This window comes from Aricia agestis, chromosome Z (assembly GCF_905147365.1).
Source record: "Aricia agestis chromosome Z, ilAriAges1.1, whole genome shotgun sequence".
Taxonomy (NCBI): domain Eukaryota; kingdom Metazoa; phylum Arthropoda; class Insecta; order Lepidoptera; family Lycaenidae; genus Aricia; species Aricia agestis.
In genome coordinates, this window is record NC_056428.1 from 23,900,190 (window position 1) to 23,920,831 (window position 20,642).

At 35.4% G+C, this 20,642-nt stretch overlaps 1 long non-coding RNA gene across 1 annotated transcript; it reads right to left on the reverse strand.

Annotated features, from left to right (window-relative positions):
• Nucleotides 1–2,468: 2,468 nt before the first annotated feature.
• On the reverse strand, nt 2,469–20,180 carry LOC121739292. Its single transcript, XR_006037425.1, has 3 exons — nt 20,171–20,180; nt 3,283–3,288; nt 2,469–2,563 (listed from the first exon to the last, which is right to left on the reverse strand). It is a non-coding gene; the product is annotated as an uncharacterized LOC121739292 (long non-coding RNA).
• Nucleotides 20,181–20,642: the final 462 nt, after the last annotated feature.

The following is a 20,642-nucleotide window of genomic DNA, read 5'->3' on the forward strand; positions in this document are numbered from 1 at the left end:
GATTTACCCCTGTGATTTGAGTGATCTATGAACTTAGAACTAAATCCCTCGATCATTGCCATTAGTTTATATGTAGTAATAGATCAGCAAACACTGTATTAATGAGACATCGTGGTGTAATTAACATAATAATGGCTGGTTTACATTATCTCATTCCATCGCTGGATAATGTAAATGGGCATTGGAACGCACTGAAATGCACTGAATTGCATTCCAGTGCCTGTTTTGCCCGTCGATTGGATTACTGGATTGGAATAACGTAAACTCGCACAGGGTATTCAAAATGAGACCACTTAAGACTGCTTAAGGCCTCATTTAGAACAAGGGGATTCAATTTTCAAAATGGCACAATCAGTGCGTTAAGAAAATGTTGGCAGCGAGCTCGTACGATTTTCACTCTGGTCACGTAAATTAAATCTTGTTCATAGTTATTTTACATCGGGGTTTATATGTGTGATCCTTATGTCAAGGGCATAAAGGTCGTGCCAAAGGTCAAATAACTCCAAACGTGTTCTCCCCAGGAACGCCAGAAAACATCTGCCAACAATGTGCAACTGGCCAACTGAAGTTCAAGACAAGATACATGCTTGGAACATAAAAGGAAATGTATACCCTGGTCACAGAACTGTTGTAAATTCGTTTACTAGCTGTTTTCTTCTTCTTTTTCAGTTTTAGCTAAGTGTATAGAAGATCTTATAAAACTCATTACAGAACCCTGTCATTACAATGACGTAAGCACTTCGGTCGGACGCATATTGGACCAAGAGCCTGCGACGGGCCAGTTTCGTAAAGCTGAAAGTTTACCTGTGGCCTTTACAGAGGTAAGAACGACCAGCAACTATGGAGTTTCGGTTGCGGTTACTTTAAGAGGTATCCAGCTCTAAATGTCTACCTGCCCTTCTTCTCGTCTTCCAGTGCCGGACATTTTTGACAGTTGCTTATCCCACTGCTAGACACCCTCAAAGTCTAAGACTTTAAGAAAGGGTGTCTGGCAGCTTTCAAAAATGTCCGGCAATGCACCTGCAGCTCTTCTGATGTTGTGAGTGTCCATCGGCGACGGTAGTTACTAGTTGCTTTCCATCAGGTGACCTGTTTGCTCGTTTGCCCCCTCAATAAAAAAAATACCCCCTAAAGTAACCGCGACCGAAACTCCATAGTTGCTGGTCTTTCTTACCTCTGTAAAGGTCACAACTCACAAATATAGATCGAGCCCTTCGATATACAAGATACACAGTCCGCGGCAAAAAACGACCTCACTGAAAGAGCACCAAACGCAACATCCTGGTGGACTTTCGATTTAGTAGTGCTCGAACGCTCATGTCACGAAACATGTCCCAGTGCTCGTTCAACAATTGTAAAAATCATACGTTTAAAAACGCAAAAAAAGGATGGAATATCATATTTCCGGTAAGTATTAATTTTATCCTAATATATTTCATACAATTATTGTATTATAAATATTGGTATTTCGTTAAGAAATCAACAAAAAAACAGTTTTAAAATTAAGTTGTTAATAAATCAACACGAGGTATAAACCACCTCAATTGCGAATACTCATACTAAAGGTACTTATCGTAGTTTATCATGCGCACTTGAAATGTTCGGGTTATACACTGTGTTTCTGTTCCATTTGGTGGAGTTGCTATTAATTATTATTTATTTTATTGAGGAATATATTTTTTTAGGTTTCCTCGAGATCCAGTTAGATGTGGAGATTGGATATCAGTTATAGCACGGCAAAAATGCGAACAATTTTTCAAGCCGACTTTAGCGAGCGTTGTATGTTCTAAGCATTTATATTCAATGTATACACGTATATTTTAGTTAACTATATGATTAAACATATTAGAACAACATAATATTACAAGTAAAAATAATTACTCCACATTAAACTTTGGAAAAATTAAAAAATGGACTATTAAAATTATTACAATCAACAAAAAAATATTGAATAGTTCGACTCCGCTCATACTTCACTTCACCTTGTTCCAGCGGCGAAGTGCGGCCGTAAAATTATTGAAGTGCTTTTTTGGAATTATTGTAATAATTTAAACTTTAAGACATATACGCGGATGGTTGAATTTAGTTTGAAGCGTGCGTCGTTCGTAAAAAATTATTGCTTTGTAAACACACATTTTACATTGTTTTATAAAAAGATCTTTAATAACTATTATTAAGGTTGATTATAGATAAATGTATACTTTTTTAAACACTTTTACTCGGCGACAGATTTTCGAGAGGTTTTGTATGGGACTGTGTATCTTGTATATTAGTGATCGAAGATCGAGCCTAATAAAAAAGGAATACAATTTAATCTACAATTCAAAATTAATTTGTTTCACAAAGACATTGTAATTACACTTTCACTGTTTTTGCTTCTCCATGTATTCCCATTATCGTGCTCGAAGAGTTCTTTTGTAATCGCGAACAATCTATAAAAACCTTTTAGCTTAAGCGTTTTGGAATTGATTAGCACGCTACATTTCCTTTTTCCGGATTTCCAATGTTAAATGGGATCTTTTAAAGAACTAATACCTTTTCTTCCCTTATTTACTTCCGCCTACTTTTTTACAACATTTACTGTTAAGTGTTTATCTGAAATTCGAGATTGGAAACAAGGTGTAACAAAACTATATTGTGATAAATGATAATACTTTTGGGTATGTACGAAGCCTCTGTATGAGTATTAATAATACCCCTTATAATCAAAGAATTGAATAAAAAAGAAGTCTTTGCTTATGATAGCTTTGTCCACACTGTGCCTCTTTCTGTTCGTCAAGGGCATGCGTTATAGCGCAGTCAACAGCGAATGTGAGGAGATCTGACCGTATCCAAAAAACAAAAATTACAATGTTGGCATTGCGTTCGTTGACGCATTCAATTATTGAATGCGCCAAAAAGGAAGTTGAATGAAAGAAGATGACAAAAAATTGAAGATGAAAGCGCATATTGTGGACAAAGCTAATGAGATTTGAGTTCAAGTTGAAAGTAGCATTGCTGAAAGAGTATTTTTAGGGTTCCGTAGCCAAATGGCAACTAACGGTACCCTTATAGATTCGTCATGTCTGTCTGTCTGTTTGTCTGTCTGTCTGTCTGTCTGTCTGTATGTCACAACCACTTTACTCCGAAACTATAAGAGCTATACTATTGAAACTTGGTAAGTAGATGTAGTCTGTGAACCGCATTAAGATTTTGATACGAAAATGGAAAAATTATCCAGGGGGGGGCAGCTGCCCCCCCCTGGATCATGTTGACGTCCCTACTAAGTATATTGTCTAGTACTTTTATCTATAAAAATTAAAAATTAAGAACGAATTTTTGCCATTTCTTTGCAATACAATATTTTTACAACTAAAAATTATTAATTTTTTATTCTTTATAAACACCTAGCTTATGAAAAATCTGATTTGCCCCCCCTGGCCCAGAAGCTGGGTACGCCCATGCTCTCTAGTCTTTCAGCGCTGCTACTTTCACAGTGAACTCAATATAAGGGCGTAAACAATATCCTAAACTATTTATCACTTAGTTTTGTTACTAGTCCGGTTAACGAATAACTCAAAAGAGGGTTTAGAGTGCGTGCGCGAGAACCCAAGCGATTTCTGCTCGAACTTATTCAGGGTGATTAGGGACAAAACATACTAAAAGTCCTGACGTCTAGGAGATGAGCCGGAGGGAGGGGAGGTGTCGCCCTCCCCTCCCTCCGGCAAAGGTTAACATTTTTGTTTTTTCGTCAATCACTAAAAAACTATGCGTTGTAGCAAAAAATATTTTATTACGACATTAAAGCTTATTAAATTCTCCATAAATTAGATTGTATACAGTTTAAATTCTCATCCGTATTCGAACTACACGCTCAGGAAAAGTGAAAATTAAGAAATCAAGATAACTCACGCATTCTACAACTACCTTAGTTGACTGAGCTATACAACCTATTTATTGTACTTGCATAACGCAGTTTTACATTTTATGTACTATCAGAGAAGTTGATTCATAGATGGCGGACCTACGTCGTTTGGTCCATAGTTTACCTCTTCACTGATGATTCGGTGGATTCTGTAAAGAGTATTTCCTGGTTATATTGAACGTGAACGAAATCGCATTTACAATGGAGTGTAAGCTTTTCCTGGAACGTACACTGTACAGTGAATTGCGTGTATAAATAAAATCTAAATAAATTCTTTTACAGTGTGCTTTGTGGGATTTGTATTGTTTTTGGTTTGTTTTTGTATCCAAATATTTGTTAGTTGTGTTGTGTAAATACGTCTACAATGTGTAATCTTATATATAAAATTCACGTGTCACAATGTTAGTCACGGCTTTACTGATTTTTACCAAATTTTATATGCATATTCAGTAGGTCTGAGAATCGGCTACTGGGTACTTTTTATATTGATAAGTGCATTTGTTGAATAAATAAAAGTAAATTATATTTACAACTCGAGACTGACGGCGACCATTGTTTGTGCGACGGGATAGCAATGGACGTTGCCATGGTGACATACTTATTTAGTAATTTCAATAAAATAATATGGGTGAAATACTTTATAAAGCAAAACAACGTTTGCCGGGACAGCTAGTATACTGTAAAAAATAAAAAATACTAAGTATGTATTTTAAAATACCAAAGTGTTAAACACGCTCATGTTTTCAAATATTTAAAAAGCTTTTATACAAGTGTTCGTGTGCTTCAAGGTAGCTTAAGTTAGATTTTGTATGAGGCTTATCTATTTTATTACAAAGCAATAAAACCGAAACAATAACTATGATAATGTATTTATTATAGTTATGTACTATTTAAATTATTTTTATTGTATGTTGTAGCTATATAGCATTTAGTATAAGTATTTATAATTTATTTATATGTTAATATCATCTCATTTGTTTATTACTATTATTTTATTAGTTCTATTATAACACGTAAGTACATCTTAAATATAAAATTCTCGTGTAACAAATCACAATGTTAGTCACCGTACTGCTACGAAACGGCTTTACTGATTTTTACCTAATTTTATATGCATATTCAGTAGGTCTGAGAATCGGCTACTGGGTACTTTTTATATTGATAAGTGCATTTATTGTTGAATAAATAATAGTAAATTATTACAACTCGAGACTGACGGCGACCATTGTTTGTGCGCCGGGATAGCGATGGACGTTACCATGGTGACATATAATCCAACCAAAATCTGACATGTTGCACACGTCATAATATCAGAATATTGATAGAAACTTTGTCAAACGTCGAACTAAACTTTTTGTTTACTGGTGCTATCTCTAGCGTGCAAAACATAGCAACTTATTAAATCTTATTGAAGACGTATTATTGCTCAGTTAATGACATTTAAATTGCTTAAATTTAGTTAAAAATAAATTGAAACAGCGATAACCATTTTTATTTCTCTTGTTATCCTTAAATTAATATTCCCAATTACTCATTCACCATCGACTCAGCCAAGTTATTGAAGACGACATTTTATTAATTTGGCTAGCTGCCCGAAAGACCAGGCTAATTAGGCTACAGCACTCTGATACAGAAGCTTTTAGTGGACGCAAATTTTGTACTCAGCACAGAAATTCTGTGGACAAATAGAAGCCAAGTGTCCTCATGAATTTGTTTTTGATCGATCTTATTTGACACTAGCGGTCGCCCGCGGCTCCGCCCGCGTGGATGTAGGTTACCGCTGCAAAAAGCCTACCCAGGAAAGGCTCGGTCAGCAAAATGATTCGTCAATTCACAAACTCCGACACTAACATTGACGACGCAGTCATTACACGCAGCTCAGGCTGCACACTGCACAGAGTGATTCCTCCCGCACGCGCACCCCGCCTTGGTGACACCCACTATCGTAATATTTTAATTTAGCCATAATTTCAAAACCAAACGTCCAATTTTAGTTATTAATCAACCAAATATTATCTACATAAACTGTACTTAGTGATGAAATAATTTATTTTGGCACGGATTAATAAAACATGAGTGAGTAATAAGACATAAGTAAAATAAACGCGAGTAAATGTAGTCCAAAAAAAATTCAAGATTTTTAAATAAAAAAATGGTTATTGTGCCTCACTCGACATAGATAGGTATATAATATCTATAATTACTTAGAACATTTTATGGTACTCTCTACTATGGTATCTTTTATAGTTTAGGCAACGTACGCAAAATAAGTTACTTTTCTGGTTATTTTTTTATACCTTGCGTTCGAAAAATCCAAATTCTTACGGAACCCTATTTTTTTCCAAAATAAAATTTAGCCTATGTTCGGCAGAAACAATATAGAATTCCAATGGTATATAAAAGATTTTTTCAAATCGGTCCAGTAGTTTCGGAGCCTATTCAATTCAAACAAACAAACAAAAAATCAAATCTCTTGTAGGGATATGCATTTTTATTAGTTCTATAGTGCAGGGTCTAGTTTTTGTTCTTTTTTATAAAAAATAGGGCACACGAGTAAACTGGTCATCTGATGGAAAGCAACTGCCCATGGACACTCACAACATCAGAAGAGCTGCAGGTGCGTTGCCGGCCTTTACGCTCTTTAGATCGATAAAGTGTACTTAGATAACTTGCATTCGACAACTTTCTAACTTCACGGTAAAAATTTTCAAAATATGTAACATAACCGAGCACCCAGGACAAGATTGACGTTTCTAAAGATATTTTATGTAGGTGCTTATTTTTTAAACAAGATATTGAAGATATTGAAATAATAATAATAATAATACTCCCCCACACCGGTTTCGGTGACGGTGGCCGGTTTCATTGAAACCAGACCAGGTACGCAGGAGTAATTTTATAGTGCCCAAGTGTGTGCGCAGTACACAAGAGCACTCTCTATTCCTTTACTCTCATAACCCAGTAGGACGGAAGACCGACACGACTGGCGAGAGATCAGGCGCAGGACCGACTTTTTACATGCCCATCCGACGCATGGATCATCTTACTTGTCAGACAATCAGGTGATCAGCCTGCATTGTCCTAACCAAACTTGGAAATAACATGTTTCCTACGAGGGATTCGAACCCACGACCTCCGAAGTCGAGAGCGACGCTCTAACCACTAGACCACGGAGGCGTTGAAGATATTGAAAATTGTGTTTTTTATTAGATATTTTCAGGCTATTGTATTTTGGGTTACATAATCCAAGTTATGTAACCCAAAATAATATCAAAGTTGTATCACAAAAATTACAAAGTATTAATCCATTACAAAGAACATAACTACTGACTCCAACGTTACTTTTGTTCCACAATGTAACTTTTATATTCTCAATAAACGCAGCACTCATTTACGTTACGAATCTAAGATTAGAAACCTGATTCTGCTTTTTTAATACAACATCAATACAGCTTTGATCCAGTCCGGAAATAATGAGCAAAATGGTATTCTCAAAGTCAAACGATTGATTTTGCAGTTTTGACCAATGAGAATCAGAATATTGAAATTTTTAACTTTTAATATACCGAGAATACTGCGAAATATTTTTAAAGATTACAAATTTTAAAGGACAATGCCCAAAAAAAAAAAAACCCATAGTCGATTAAAATAATTTATGTACAGCAAAGTAGAGCATAAATAGTAGATTGCAAATATGCAATTCATTTTTTTCTAAACCAAAACAGAAACCGATAATTTGAAAAAATAAATCTGAGATACACATTATGGTATCTACTTCGAATCAACTAGTTATTTCCTTTGTTTTTGTGATCTTTCTCGTGAAAGCGATGTTGATAGACAATAATGTACAATTAAATAGAAAAAAATCGGCCAAGTGCGAGTCGGACTCGCGCACGCATGTTTTTACTACGTACTAATCGCCGCACTATCGTTTGTAGCATCGCGTCGTCCTAACTATCATAGATTCCTATAAGAAAAGTCAATTAGTTACGATCGTTTTTAAAGTACTCGGTGATTGCTTAATCCAAAAAGGACATTGTATTTGGGATACAGTATAAGTAGTTTACTATGCTACATATAAATGGTTTCAATCGATTCCGGGTTTTTGGTTCATACATTTTTGGGCATTCACCTTTATAAAATGTAATTAAGAAGCTACAAAATGTTGTTAATGAATTTATAAAATGTTATTAATTTATAGATTCATTAACAATGTATTTAATTTATTTAAAATAGATACTGTTTTAATTAATTATTGTAATCCAAGCTATTATGTTTTATTTACTTTTAAACATTTGCACGCCGTATGTGGCGGAATATGTTTTGCTATTATAATATATTATTATAAACATCTTTTTGTGCCATATTCTGGCAAATAAAATATTTGAATTTGAATTTGAAAAATCTGTACAGCGGTTTGGGTGTGAAGGTTACCTTAGACAGACAGACAGAAGGACACACACACTTTCCCATTTATAATATAAGTGTGGATGTGAATATTTGTAAGAATGGATAGATATATTATGTACGCATATTACTTAAAAATAAATTTAAAAACTCAACTACGTATAATAAACATTTTTTTTTAATAAAAGAGAGAGCCAATGTGCATAATAATAGCCCATGTCATTATTACTAGATGAACTATTGAAACCTCATTTGTTAAAATCGGATCAGTAGCTTGGCCACTACGAAGGCAGATACATATTAAGTAATTAGATTTCCTTCCTTTTGGCGTTGTCGACGTAAGATAAAAATATAACGAACTAGATGTCCCGCGCGGCTTCGCCCGCGTAAATTAGGAATTTTACGGAAACCGTACATTTTCCCATAAAAAATAGCTCTTATGTCCCTACTCCCTTCACTTGGTTTACTCTATATCTGTGCCAAATATTGCCATAAAAATTGCTCCAGTAGTTCGTAATTTCTAATATTTCCCCCGTTTTTCCAACATTTTCCTGAGTTTCTACGGTCGTATTAGTCTTAGCGTGATATATTATATAGCCTATAGTCTTACTCGATAAATTAGCTATCTAACACTGAAATAAGTTTTTGAATCGGACCAGTAGTTCCTGAGATTAGCGCGTTCAAGCAAACATACTCTCAAGCATAGATTTTTTTCAATTATCGCTTGACAAACTCGAGTCTCGATCTAAAAGACTATGAAAAATACCAATAACAGGGTCATTATAGGCTCATAAGTCATAAGTCATAACCATGGGACGATGTATAGTATAAAATGGTAGTGATGATGATGATGAATGTAATTTGCATAGTAGCATATGCTTTCCGTTCTTAAAACAACGCCGAAACTCCCAAACTTGTATCTATAAAGAATCAGGAGTTCTCTCAGCACCTTCCGAACCACGGTATATAATACCAGGTATACCTCGGTGCAAAATCTTACTTGCTGGTAGCATATGCTTAGAATACTTCTCACGAAACCGAAGTCACCACATGTTTCCATATAAATTTTGAGGAGTTATGCATCCTTCATCAGATCCTCTATTACTTATGCATCCTTTATCAGATCACCACTTTTGTGAATATAATACCAAATTGGGATGATACCCTATATACCAAAAGAAAAATTTTGAAAATCGGTTAACAAACGGCGGAGTAATCGTTGAACATAAGAAAACGAACATAACACCTCCCCGATTTTGAAAGTCGGTTAAAATTGTAGCCTATGTGTTATTCTGATGTATAAGCTATATTATTGTATAGTTTCATTAAATTCCGTTCAGTAGTTTTTGCGTGAAAGAGTAACAAACATCCATACATCCACACATCCATACATCCATACATCCAAACAAACTTTCGCCTTTATAATATTAGTAGGATTTTGCGAAATAAACATTCTAAGCTCTTGAAAACGCGTAGACTACTTTAATTTTACAGGCCGCTCACAACTTTTAGATTGTTCGTCGTCACTGTCGTGATCTGCCAAAGTTATAGCATCTACCTAAATCTTCAAGTTGCAAGTAACATAGTACGTAGAATTTTTCTACAAACACTTTCAAACTTCGTATTTTTTTAATAGGCAAAATTGTGTGTAGAAGGCCTCGTTTCCGTTTCCGCTAAGCCTTTTGACCGATGGTTCACGCGGTGTTTGCGCTGTACCTTTGAGATTTATGAGGAAAGCCGCACGTATAAATATAGATTATGATTTGTTTCCCTTTCTGCGGTACAACAGTTTGTTGGCCGACTACGTTGAAGTAAAGTAGGGTACGGATATTGGCAGTGGCAGAAGGCTAATGTGCCTCGTAGCGGCTAAGCTACAGGTCTGATTTAACAAATGATGTGTCAAAAGATAGAGAGAAGCATAAATTAAGATGCAGCTGGTGACATAGATTATAAAATTCAATAATTTGAAGTCGATGTTTTCACGAGTAAGCTATTTATTAGCCCTAGCTATTAAAATTGAACATCATAGGAAATTCTCGAATTATATTAAATGTGTTCTTTTAAATTTACTTCGCGTTAATGTTAGTATGTATATATAGACCATTAGCATTTTTCTAATCGGACTAAACAGCTTCAGAAACATACGGACTAATAGATGTATGGGGCGTCGACGACAATTATAGTTCTATCGAGGTTAATTTGTATCGCAGATTAGACACATAGTCGAGACAGTATATATTATGTCTATGGTCGAAATGGTGAGACGAGGCAGCAACGGCCATTGACCTTACACTGTTTTTGACTGAATATATTTTAAATAAAATAAATTAGATAGATAGATAGATAGATAAACACTTTATTGCTCACATATAAATGGGTATACAAACAGACTTAAAATACTTAAAAACTAAGACATTAATGTGGGCAAGGGCGGCCTTATCGCTATAAGCGATCTCTACCAGGCAACCCTGCAAGGCAGGAGAGTTCACGAATAAATAGATAGCGGGGTAATTATAAGTCAAAATGGACTACATAAAATATGTACACTGATGTAATTGTTTAGGTTTATGCTACGAATTAAGATGTATAAAATATATTTCTTATTAAACATACATAAAATAATTTAACCATAAATAAAAATAAAGTATATATGTATATTACTAAATATATTAAAAAAAATATATATATATATATATATTAATATTTACCGTGTGACTTTATTTCGAAGATGGCCATGTAGTTTTGATTTAAATATGGCAAGTGACCTTGAGTCACGAATGTCACGTGGAAGATCATTCCACAAGTGCGTAGCTCTCACAGCAAAGGAGTCTGCAATGTATCCGGACTTAGCAATTGGCACAACAAGCTTATTATCGTACGCTGATCTTAACGCACGGCTTTGTTCAGTACTACGAAGACAAAAGCAGTCCTTAAGGTAAGAGGGAGTACGTGGGTCAAACAGGATATTGTATAGGAACACAAGGACATGTTCTTCCCTACGGAGCCTGATGGGCAGCCAACCAAGCTGCTGACGGTACTCAGAGACATGGTCAAACTTGCGCAGCCCATATACGAACCTAATGCAGACATTTTGCAACCTTTCAAGTTTATTTAGGTATTCCTCATTAAGATCTATAGCACAAACGTCTGCATAGTCTAAAATTGGTAAAAGTAATGACTGAGCAAGCTCGACTTTAGTCTTAACAGGCAGTAAATTCTTCAACCGGTTAAGTGACCCCACCGTAGCAAAGAGCTTACGACTTACCTGTGAGATGTTGTGAGACCACTTAAGGGCCGAGTCAAAATAAACACCCAAGTTCTTAACAACCCCACTGTAAGGCAATGTTACATTATCAAAAGATATGGTAGGCAAAGAATTGTAATCAAGCCGGTTAAGTTGCTTCGATCCTCCGATAATTATAATTTGTGACTTGGTGGGATTGACAATTAGGCCATGAGATTTACTCCAATGAAGGATTGTTGCAAGATTATGATTAATTGCTTCAATGGCAGACTTAAGATCATTGGCAGGAGCGTGGGTGTAAATTTGAAGATCATCCGCATAAAGATGGAAGAAGCAGGATAGGAGGGGAGTGAGGAAATTAATGAATATGGAAAAAAGGAGAGGGGACAAGATACCACCCTGAGGCACGCCAGCAGAGATACTGCAGAAACCAGACATCCGATCATTGACCCTTATACATTGAGTCCTACCATAAAGATAGCTACGGAACCATTCAAGAACAGGATCAGAGAAGTGAAGCGCACCTAGCATTGCTAATAGTATGTCAAGGTCTACGGTATTAAACGCATTGCTGAAGTCCAGCAGAGCTAGCACTGTAAGTTGCTGATTTGACATGGCCAGGCGTGCGTCATCAGATACCTTAGTTAGAGCAGTAACCGTACTGTGGCCGGGTCTGAAACCGGATTGGAGAGGACTGAGCAGACCATTGTTATTAATAAAGGAGCTTAGTTGTTGATAAACAAGGCGCTCAAGGACTTTGGATAAGAAAGGAAGGATGGATATGGGTCGGAAGTGAGAAGGAGACGTAGGTGACTGAACTTTGGGTATAGGGATGACTGCAGCTTTTCGCCAACAGCTTGGAAATGTGCTAGAGCTTAAGGAAAAGTTAAAAATGTGACCGAGGATAGGAAGTGTAACGGGGAGGGTAAGGGTAATCATTTTCCGGCTTATACCATCAACACCCTGAGCATTAGACTTGATGGTTGCAATTATTTTCTCAATTTCAGGCAAAGAAACAGCTTTAAATACGAAAGGAGATAACTGAGGATCAGGTGGAGGAGATGTCAAAAGGGCATTTATGGACTGCTGCTTAACGGAGGCTGGGATGGAACAAGTAGTGGTAAAATGATGATTGAGGGCATCGAGGTCTAGATTGGGAGAAGGGGAGGACTTTGGTTTACCAATTCCTAAGGAGTTAAGGAAAGACCAAACCTTAGCAGGATCTCCATTGCTAACTGAAGAGTGTATGTGGCGACGCTGTGCATCCCTACACAATCTACTACATCTATTTCTTAGCTCTTTATACTTTTGATGATTGAATTCAGAAGGACTGTTTCTAAATTTGACTTTGGCGGCGTTTCTTTTAGCCATAAGTCCCTTTATCTCATCGGTAAGCCACGGAGCAGGCAGGTGTTTTAGCCTAACAGGTCGTAAAGGTGCATGTAGATCAAATATTTGTAATAGAAGTGTATTAAGAATTTCCATCTTTTCGTCCACAGTAGTAGCACTATACACCGCCTCCCAGTTAATAGCCAAAAGGGGTAACTTTGAGCTTATCCGGGTCAATTGCGTTGTAGTTACGCTGCATGACTATGCGAGGTTTGGGCTTAGGACAACGGATTTTATAGGAGAGGAAGATCAGGTCATGGTAGGAGAAGGCTTCAGCGTTAAATTGCCCATGTGTACTAACGTGATTCAAGGAAGAGACTATAATCAGATCAAGCAAAGATGGGGCGCAGTTAGGAAAGAAGTGTGTAGGGTTAAGAGGAAGGATATTGAGGTTAACGGAATTTAGTAAGGAACGTAGTTTGGTGGCTCGGGTCATATGTACATTTTCTTTGTTGACTAGGCAGGTGTTAAAGTCACCCATTATGATGGTGTGATCTACATTAGTGACATTTTTTTCTAACAGGACTTCAAACTTATGGAAGTAGTCAATATGTAGCGAAGGACAGTAAAAAACGCCCAGCAAAAGCTTAGTATGACCGAACAGCACCTCTATAAATAAATGTTCAGAGGATTCTGAGTAATCGGAGGGAGATTGATCAAGGATCTTATAGGAAAGGTGATTTCTAAGGTAGATAGCTACTCCGCCACCGCCTTTGCCAGTTCTGTCATTCCGAATAAGAACAAAGTTAGGTAAGGAGTATGAGGATGAAGGGAGACAAGGCTTAAGGAAAGATTCTGAGACAAGGATTGCATGGATATTCAGGTTTTTGGAAAAAGTACTTAGGAGGTCAGGATAGTGTGCAGGGATGCTTTGGGAGTTTATGTGAACTGCGTTAAAATTCCGTGCAAATGGTGCGAACGCTGTCTCTACAGAAACATCAAGAGGCTGCGAGAGGCTCTGAAAACTATCTGAGGAATGTGACGTTAAAGAATGAAAGTCATCATCCGGAAAGTCGTCATCACTGTTATTTACTTGCATAGTAATAAACTAATTAAATATTGTAAATATTATATATATCAAACTATAATAAATGAATTTTACCAATACCTACACAATATTACTTATATTGATATAATACTTAATAAATGAAAGCAAAAAATGTGTCAAGTATCAAGATTAAAATAAATAAGATTCAATAAATTAATTTCACTCTGCCTGCCTACAGTGCTTGTAAATATTAAGAATATAAAATATAATAATAAAAAAAAAACATACAAAACATTATTGTACTATTAAGAAATAATCAAAATGTTATAACTTTTAAGACACTTCGAATTAAACAAAGAAAAATAAAATTATGCAAATTATTAGGAATTCCTAGCAACACATACTTATAAAAAGATGGAGAAGAAGAGTGATGACATTATTACTGTCAGGTTGTCAGTGACAACTGACAGGTTGCTGACAGGTGACAGTAGGAACCATGAACTTTAATAATACGGAGTCGGAGGTAAACATTAAACAAACAAATTAAGTGAAATTGATAAAAAGTATAGACCCACAAAATATAAAGTTACAAATTGAGTGAAACAATAGCCGATACAAGTATATAATTATGTGGGTTGAACCGTGAACGACACAAAATATGGTTAAAGTTACTAAACTACATTTTATGATGTTTGGTCTGCAGTTCCTGAAGCTCGGCTAATGTTTCTATTTTGTGCCTTGAGCCATCTGGACCTTTTATATATATACAACCGTCTCGAGTCCAGCACGATGAGATACCGTAGAAGTCCCTGGCAGCCATAAAGATGTTGTGACGCTGCTTAGTAAGGAACTCTGAGAGGGTGACTTTCGTTCCCTTCAATGCCTTCTTAGCGTTCCATACACGATCTCGGAGAGATTTTTCATTAAATTTTACTATAATAGGCCTTGGTTTAGGGTTACCACTATCATTTTTAAGCTTCCCCATACGTTGGCAAGTACGGATTTTGTTGGGAGTAATGTCGGCAAGATTACATTTAGTGGTTAAGGCTTTCACTACAACACTACTGGTATCCTCATCCTTGGCCTCAAGAACACCGTGAATGAGCAGCATTTTTCGACGAGAGCGTGTCTCCATACGGTCAAGTCCTCTGGCCAAAGCATCCACCTCAGCCCGAAGGATATTGAGTGCACCGCAAACAAAGGATTTGAATGCTTGAAAATCAGTGTTCAGTGCCGCAATGGTGTTAGGTGGCTTACGTGAAGTGGCCTGATGTAATTCTGCTTGAAATTCAGCCATCTTTGAGTGAAACATCTTAATCATGTCCTCCATATTTGATTGTACTTGAGTGTAGTCCATTGTGAAAGTAAAATTAAATATGTATGTTTTTTAAAAATGAGAAAAACACTGCAGGCAAGTAGCACTATTTATGCATAAACGAACAACATATAATTAGCACAAAAATAAATACTTCTAATATTTTAAATTAAATAAAATAGAGAGCTGCTTAAAATTGCTGTTCACTTTACAACTACCCGCCAGATAAAATAAATTAGGTTGAACAATTCTTTATTTCTCAAAATATTAAAAAATCACTTACGAGAAAATATATATTTTGTGACTTAAAAGTAAGAAATTTAAAATCTACGTAAGTTTTAATACTAGTATAATCGGTTTAGCAATAGCTGAAAATATTTTATTTACTTTTATTTTGTAGTAATATTATAGCTTCCGAGGGATTAATGGCATAAGTGATATCATCTAACGGCGCGAGAAAAACTGCTTATGCCACACATGATCATTTTTACTCTAAATCACTATCTCGAAGTTGAATTGCATTACAATAATATTGACTGTATAATATAAGTTTCTATTTCGGTGCAAAAAAAAAAACAACAATTTTGAAATAGTTTTCAAACATTATTAAAGGAAAATTGCCATGGTTGCACCCGCGATAAAAAAGGTACAAAAGTTTAGTTTTGTCGCTAAAATATATTGTTAATAATTTAAAACTTTGTGAAAGTAAGGAGAAATGTGAGGGAAATTAGAATTAATCATTGGAACAAAATATTTTATTATTTAAAAAAAAAAAAAACAGAACCTTTAAAGTGGTTGCGCCCGCGATCGAAGCAGTACAATTGGAAATGCAACAAATTATTTTTTGAGTATTCTAGTGATTTTCGTCTTATTTCATATTATTGAGGCAAACAATAACGTTAGATTATATTTGTTATTATTACTTTACATGTAATTACAAGATTTATAAAAATTTGAATGGAGTCACATCGTGTTTTATATTTTTCGAAATATTTCATGTATTACTTAACAGATGTTTCAAAATGATGATTTATTTTCTTTTATTTTTTAATATTTTAGAAGAAATGCTACAAATGACAGGAAAAATCATAAATATTTAATATTTTTCTTTGAAAAAAATATTTTTACTTATAATTCACCCATATTCTTTTGAATTATAAATAATAATTTTGAATTAAAGGTGTGCTGTAGTTCGGTTTTATGACAATACATCGAAAAAGGTTTGCTTAAGTTACATTATTTAATTGTTTTTAGTGATTTAGATGATTTCTTTTCTCAGATCGATAAATGACTGATAATTAAAAAATAATAAAATTTTAAATAGTATTATTACAATTTACTAATAATATTATGTATTGCATATCAAAAATGTAGAAATTAGTCGCAGACTTATGAATAAATTCAATTTCTTTAGACTCGTTGCGCCCGCAATATTCTGATGTTGCACCCGCGATCGTGAAAATTGTTAATAATTCCTAGTACTAATTACTTAAATTAATTGTATCTAGTTAAATCATTTCTTTGTCTTACTTTTGAAATATGGGTTTAAATTACTAAAAGTTCCACAATTAGCAGTATTCTCAAATGAACTCGTCCGAGTTCTTAAAAGGAGGACAAATTTGGTTGCACCCGCGATAGTACTTCAAACATGTTTTGTGGCTTTTTTTAGATTTAATTTTAGTTTTCGTTTACAATTTATGATTGAACTAGTTAAAATGTATCCCTTCAAAAGATAATTTATTAATAAATGTGTTTTATTTTGTCAGTAGGACGCTTTAAGTGCGTCAAATGTTGCACCCGCGATAATGGAATTGCCCTGAAATGATTCAATGATTGTAATACAAATACATACTAGGTATTTCAATGTCATTACAATTTAACTTCAAGTTCTACTGAAACATCTAACAGTATCTCATACATTTAACCCACAAAAGTACAAAAAGTAACATTATTTTATAGACACCCTATACAGTTACATCATCTGACTCCTAATAAAATGACCCCTATCTCGTCAGTGTAAGATTCTTTTCATAAGATTCAGGGGTAAAATAACTTTAGATGAACTTCTCGTACATTTAAAATGGAGAGCTGTTAGACTTGAGCGCGTCCCCAAGACAATTACTCAAGTTTGTGCTGTCGTACTGAATATAAGGCTGCCGCATACACACGTTTTCCGTATCCGATTTCCTAATGTGGAATTACGATTTGGAATTCCGTGAGACTAGCGCAAACGTTCTTTTTTTCCACGCGCGTACAGGCCCGAGGCCGGCTTGCACTTGAAACGTAAATGTTGAATTCGTTCCTTTCGGAAAAAAGCGAATGTGTGCGCCGGTTAATGTGTTTTCTACTAATTCCATTGACCTGCAATACGGACAATTCAAACGAGAAAGCGCTCGTGGAAAGCTACCTGTCTACTAAAGAAAATTACAAGAAGGTGGTGATTACGCTGAAGACACGTTTCTTATATCATCATCATCATATACATGTCAGGAAAATAATATTAGCTCTATTCCTTTAAAGAAATGACAATATTCCAGTTCACAATTTTTGACAAAATTTCAGTGGATTTCCAAACACGCAAAACGAATTCGGTAATCGAATACGAAAAAGGTGTGTATGCGGCCTGCCTAACGTACAAAATGTGATATAAGTTGCACCTTGATGCATTTGCGCGGCCTGGAACGTAATGGAATTTAATATTCAGCTCTATTACAAACATCTTAATTGTGTATTTTAAAATCTAGCTTAGATGTTTCATTTTAGGTCCGTTAATCAATACTTTACTAATATTATAAATGCGGAAGTGTATATTCTGTCTGTCTGTTACCTCTTCACGCCCAAACCTCTGAAACGATTTTGCTAGGCATGGATATACTTAGAGTCCCGGGAAAGGACATAATTAGGATACTTTTCACCCCGGAAAAAGGTACGGTTCCGGTTAGGTACGGACTCAACGGAATCGCAGGCGTTATTTATTATGAGTTAGTACCTGGATGATGATGCCTAAAAAAGCGTGTTAAAAATAGACTGTAAAATATAAGGGAATGAGGTAAGATGCAAATGTGAAAGAAAGTGGTTTAAAATTGTATTAAAATGCGCCTCGACACCTATACCGTACGCTCGTTATAACTTTTAATTCGCTTTTTTAATATCCGTAACCAGCTCCTCTACCAGCTCCACTACTGCCAACGATGCCGTTTTGTAGACATTCTGTAATTTAAAGTATGGTCTTTTCCTCACAATAATAAAAACATTAGTATTATGTCGTATCTTGAGCGGTATAATTATATAAGAAGCCAATATGCAATAAATTAATTTATGGGTTTCGTGTTTTGCCATTTGGCTATGGAACCCTAAAAATCACTCGAAATACAAGAACAAAATATTGTATAGCATTATGCATTGCGTAGTTTTTTTTAATTAGTTCTGCCCCCCGATGCACGATCATCGGAAAGTTCTCACGTGAAAGTTTTCATATTCTGTCAGTGACCTTTATCTGTTGGCTTTACACCATAGTTTTATAACACAAAGTGACTTACGTCATAAAAGTCTATATAAAAGTAATTTAAATTATTCATATTTTCAACGAGCTTTTGCCCGCGGCTTTGCTCGCCTTTGGGTTGGAATTTATCAAAATCCTTTCTTAGCGGATGCCTACGTATGACGTACCTACATCTACCTGCAAACAAAATTTCAGCCCGATCCGTCCAGTGGTTTGGGCTGTGCGTTGATAGATCACCATGTCAGTCAGTCACCTTTGAGTTTTATATAATACTAGCGACCCGCCCCGGCTTCGCACGGGTATACATAAAATAAATGATGGCCTAAGTCACTGAAAAAATGATTAAAATCGATTCTGTAGTTTGATTTTAAATAATTTATATTCATTACTACCCGTGGCCCGCGTTGGTCGATACTGCCGCAAAAGCTACTTACGTCCCGCAATTTTAAATCTGTAATGTCTTCGAAAATATTAATATTTAAAATTAAAATCGTAATAATTATGCTGTAAAGGGCCAAAATCAATAATGTATTTGAAGTATTTAATTGAATAAGGATTATTGCCGTATTGGTTAAAATCGCTTCGAAAATTAGTCATTATTTGAAGTTAAAAGTAAATGACAAAAAAATATGTTATTGTGGGATATATCCATAAGAGATATACTTATACGTGGGAGAGCCATGCTTCGGCACGAATGGGCTGGCTCGACTGGAGAAATACCACGTTCTCACAGAAAACCGGCGTGAAACAGCGCTTACGCTGTATTTCGCTGAGTGAGTGAGTTTACCGGAGGCCCAATCCCCTACCCTATTCCCTTCCCTACCCTCCCCTATTCCCTTCCCTACCCTCCCCTATTCGCTTCCCTACCCTCCCCTATTCCCTTCCCTTCCCATCTCTACCCTCCCCTATTACCCTATTCCCTCTTAAAAGGCCGGCAACGCAATTGCAGCTCTTCTGATGCTGCGAGTGTCCATGGGCGACGGAAGTTGCTTTCCATCAGGTGACCCGTTTGCTTGCTTGCTTATCTATTCTGTGGCATTGGTAGTGCCCACTTCGAAACGGGCGTAAATCGCAATATTTTAATTTAGCCATAACTTCTAAACCAAACGTCCAATTTTAATCATTCCAAGAGCAAATATAATCTACATAAACTGTACTTAGTGATGAAATTATTTATTTTGATAAGGATCATTAGCATAAGCAAAATAAATTCGTTTAAATGTAGTACAAAAAAAATCTACATTTTTAAATAAGAAAATGGTTGTTGTGCCTCACTTGACATAGATAGGTATAGTGTGTCGCGGACATTTTTGTAGATGTTTATAAGATCTACATTTACTTAGAACATTGTATAGTTCTATATTTTATAGTTTAGGCAGCGTACGCAAAATAAGTAAATTTTCTGGTTGTTTTCGAAAAACTGAAATATCTTACGGAACCCTATATTCTCCAAAATAAAAAGTAGCCTATGTTACTCGTAAATAATGTAGCTTTCGAATGGTGAAAGAATTTTTAAAATCGGTCCTGTAGTTTTTGAGCCTATTCAATACAATTAAACCAACAAACAAACAAACAAACAAAGTTTACTCTTTATAAATGTTAAAAAGAATATAATATATTTTTTCGTGAATTGATATATTATATCAATTCACGAAAAAATGTGATACCCATGGGAGAAATACGAGTACTCGTAATAAACATAAGCTTGAAATTCCGGTGACTAGACTTACTAAAGTCAAAAATTCTTTTAAAGGTCAATGTATACGCCTTTATAATAAGATCCCAGAAATCGTTCAAAATCTCTCAATTAATAGATTTAAAAAAGTTGTTAAAGAACGTTTGTGTACCAAAGCGTACTATAAAGTTACTGATTTCATGAATGACAGTACACCA